The sequence below is a fragment of the Gobius niger genome (genome assembly GCF_951799975.1).
Source record: "Gobius niger genome assembly, chromosome: 11".
Lineage (NCBI taxonomy): Eukaryota > Metazoa > Chordata > Actinopteri > Gobiiformes > Gobiidae > Gobius > Gobius niger.
The window spans coordinates 32,604,145-32,608,488 of record NC_136862.1 but is presented as its reverse complement, the minus strand read 5'-3'; the positions used below and the strand labels follow the sequence as shown (position 1 = coordinate 32,608,488).

General features: G+C 40.6%; 1 long non-coding RNA gene across 1 annotated transcript; it reads right to left on the bottom strand.

Moving 5' to 3' along the window:
• Window positions 1–1,011: 1,011 nt before the first annotated feature.
• LOC306970431 lies at window positions 1,012–1,677 on the bottom strand. Its single transcript, XR_013793394.1, has 3 exons — window positions 1,505–1,677; window positions 1,249–1,397; window positions 1,012–1,182 (listed from the first exon to the last, which is right to left on the bottom strand). It is a non-coding gene; the product is annotated as an uncharacterized lncRNA (long non-coding RNA).
• Window positions 1,678–4,344: the final 2,667 nt, after the last annotated feature.

Here is a 4,344-nt window from a genome sequence, read left to right as displayed (position 1 = left end):
TACAGTCATCTAAATTATGTAGTAAGTAATATTGTCATGCAACATATGTAAGACAACACATAATTTCATTCTGGAAGGTCTTGCTGTACAGTACATTTTTTGTCAAACTTCTAACATTTCCCACCTTATGAGCTCTTGAAGAATCATGACCTACGTTGCTCACATCCTCGTTTGTGCAGTGCCATCAGCTTGACTGTAAGCAAAGCAAGATTGTTTTGTCACTCAAGCAACATACCCCCCCCCCCAAAATGTGCCATTTACAGTATGATAGACTTGGTCTTCCCGGTTCACAGTGTGCACTGGCCATGTTTGAACTTTGGGAAATCGATGGAGTACCTCAGCTCCCAAGCATGTGCAGTGTGTGACCATGGATTTCTGTTGCAGTATCACAATTTTGACCTAAAAATGACAAACACAAAATGTTGTAACATCATTTTTAAATATTAAAGTAAAATTTACAAATTACACAAAATCTTTTACTCACTACCTGGCCAACATTCTTTCCGACGAGGAGCCCAGTTTTGGGGGATATTTTGAATGTTATGGCTTTTTCTCAACATCCTTCAGAACCACGGAGCCAACATAATAGCAGAGTCTCTTCTTTTACCAACTGGAACATGAGCAATACATTAAGTAATATAAGACAACTGTACAATAACCATACTATGGCAGCATTTACAAAAAAAATGCATACCCCCTCCAATGTGCCAAGGGTAAAAGTAGTGAGTGAGGTCATTTTATTCTTACCTAAAAAACTTGTGGTTCTTGTTCTTGTTGTTCTTTTTTCCATTTGGAGCCACAGAATAAAAAAGTGATTAGTGCCCATTTAACCAACATACCAACACTAACGTTGCAGATTAATTACAACTGTATTTAGGTCAGAATGCAAAAAAGGTCAACATACATTTTTGGACTAGCGCATCACTAAAAATGTTAATGTAAAAGTGGAATATTGGCATTTCTATTTTAAATACAGAGAGTAAAAGTTTGTGTTGTGTTGCTCACCTTACGTGCTGTGGACAAACCTGGACCTGTGCCTGCTTACAGCCTCCTGTTTTTCAGGTTTTTCAAACTTGGCACAGAGTGGTTCAGGCACAGGTACTCTGTCAGAGTAGTCCTGATAAGGACGGGCATCCTCCACCACCCTTTCAAAAAGCAGCTCCATAAGCTTGTCAACGTAGTCTAGAAAAAAAAAAAGATCAACGTTTATCCTCAACACTCATGTTAGTTTAAATAAATATGACTTACATGAAGTAGGGTTGGTTTTCATGGCTCTCACTGTGTAGTCTCCCTTCTTGTATTTTGGGTACACTATGGCATACCTCAGCTCCCCAACAGACGTCGCAGCATGTGCCCTATTTGCATTTTCATTATAGTGCAAAGCAGCGACCTGTAGCCTAAAATATCACATATGAACATTAATATCTGTATTTTTTTCTAAACATTTCAAAGAGATAAAATAACTTTGAAAGTGAACATTTGTTGAACCTTTAGGATTCATTACCTGGCCAGCATTCCTCTGAATGAGAAGCCCACACTTTTGGGAGAGAATCGGATGATCAGGCTATGGAATGCCTCGATGTGCGATGTGTGGTATTGTGGGCTTATTTTCGCTACATCTTTTACAAAACGTGGTGCCAACACAATACCACTTAGCCTCTCACATGCTGCTGTGCCTACAAAGAAAAGGACATATTGATATGCCAAGAGTAAACGATTAATATAAATGTGATATTGACTAAGGGAGGAGCAGTTGTAATTACACATACTTGGTTTTAGCCACACTCTTGCATGATCCCCAACCAAAGGCTCGTGAATACAGCGAGGGAACAGGGGGTTTTGGTGAATGTGGACATTCTGAACATGGTTGGCCACAGATGTCCACTTGGCCACAGCCTCGTCACCTGAGGAGGACGTTGTTGCCGACCAGTACAGATGATTAACGATGCTTTTTTTCCACATCGTTACATCCTCTGTTCCCCTTTTCTTCCCCAGCTCATCCATTTTTTTTCCAATTCCTGGGACGCCCCACCAAAGAAAATTAAATGTATTTTTTAAACGAGGTACACAAATAGAAACACACACAAAACTACACATTACAATTTACAATTACTGAAATACATACCCTTCCCCATGTGCCAAGGATCAAAGTAGTGATTGATATCCGGTCTTTGTTCCCGTAAAAACTTCTGGACGCCTGAGTGTCGGTCCGTAACAATCGCTTGCACCTCAACACCCCTCTCTTCAAGCATTGTCAGACTACGGACAAATCCCTCCTTCTCCATACGGACACTGTTCCCCACTTCATTACTCTGCCAAAGCAAAAAGATTTATTCCAATCTACATGTTAGCAGGTAACTAGTTGTGTTCAAATGACGTCACTACATTGTAAACAGTCTTCAGTGTAATTGTTGGGCAAATAATAGTTTTTATAGGTAACAAGTCACAAAGTATGTTGTGATGTCATTTTTTTTAATTAAAGGAATCTCCAAACTGAAAATCAACAAATATATTGACAGATTGATTTGTAAATTAGTATTAATAAACCTGCCATAAAGCACATCATTTTGAATAGTGCCACAACTTTTAGCCACAATATTGTTAATAATGTTGTGATGTCCTGTGAACGAAACATGTTATGCGACTTACCTGAACAAGCTGAATGTCAATTACCCGGTTAGCTTTAAGATTCATCATTGTATAGCTCCCGTATTTTGCAGAGTGTCCTACAATAACAAAATATACACTTAACCCAACTTTCATTCAAATCTGTCAAAAGCTTTTAGATAAAGAATTACCAGGTGAATCGGCTCGCATATCGCCACCCAGTGTCATAGCCCCACCAGCAACAGCCTCCATGACACGTTCATCCTGCTCAAGCTTCCACTGCCAATTGACTGTTGGGATGAGGAGCTTGGCTTGATGCTTATAAAAGCACTGCTCAGACAGTCCCTGAACATTGAAGGCCCTGAGGAACTATAAAACGTGAACACATGTCATCAACTGAAAAGATATGGAACTATGATAAAAAAATAAAAAATATTATTGCTCTACCTTTGAAACCTGACGAATAGATGAGCCAGTAAACAATACTGCTGCACAAAGCTGAAGGTTTCCAGCAGGAATGTTGTTCACCAGTGGCTGGCTGGACCACTGGTTAAAGTACTCGCAATGAGGACATTGCTGCTTCACCCGGAGCAGTGTGCCAACTGTCACTGTGTCGATAACACAATGTCGGGTGCAAACAGGACAGCTCCGGAATAGCCCCAACAGTTGGTCCTCATAAACGATGTACTTTTTTTGTTTATGTGGAGGGACTTGTATGGGGGTTCTGTATGGCAAAATAACAACAACAAAAATAAATGTAGACCTTCATATCTGAAAAATGTATATTATAACTTAGACAGAAAACTTGAAAACCTTAGGTGACATATTTTAAAGATAGGCTACATCCATAAGTTCATTTATATTTTACCCAGTACAGTTCAGGGAGCTCGCACTTCCATCCAGATGGTAGGTGGGGTCAGAGGCTGACACCTCGCACCTTGGTCTTTTGACCGGTGTAGAGGTTGCCATGGGAGCTTCAGGAAACTGAACCTCCAGCAAGGTCTCCGTATTGGAAGACATGCTCCTGCAATGAGGTTGTACCTGGATGGCTGTGTAAAAAACAAAACAAAAAGGTTAATAATGCACTACGCAAGAGTTACAACACAAAATAATCAGCAAAAGCTCCCGACAATAATCACCTTTGCTTCTCCTAGCAGGTTTCAAATTGGCCTGGACAGATTCATGCATGCTAAGGGGTGCATCAGTCTGACAGCCAATTTCTCGGGTGGGTTTTGGCTAAAAACACAGTAACATTTGATCATGCATATTGTGTAACTCTTATGAAAGACACGCAAACACATACATGCTGAATAAGGTGATAGTTCTTGGAGCTACCCAATAGCATACAAACCCAAAATTGATATCATGTTCAGTCTGGCTACAGTGGACGACTAAAAGCTTCCAAATAGGTTCTTAGATTTGAATAGCTGCAAGTCCAAATAGGACTTTGAACTTCAGATAAGTTTCAGTAAACTTGGCGACATTAGCATGATCAACAGACACCACGACTGACCCGCTGATATCTGTGAGCGCCCAAAAGCCGCACGGTCCACCCGGAGTGGTCAGCCCTCTCCTCACTGACCACGATGGCGCGTAAAACGAGCGCAGAGCGCGCAGAGCACGGTCAGTCTGGCCTCATAGTTATTTCTAGTCATACGCTCGCTTTATACATTAGCTTATAGGTTAGCTTGATATTGTGAAATATGAAAGCTATAGTCATCGTAAAACTTGTACCCG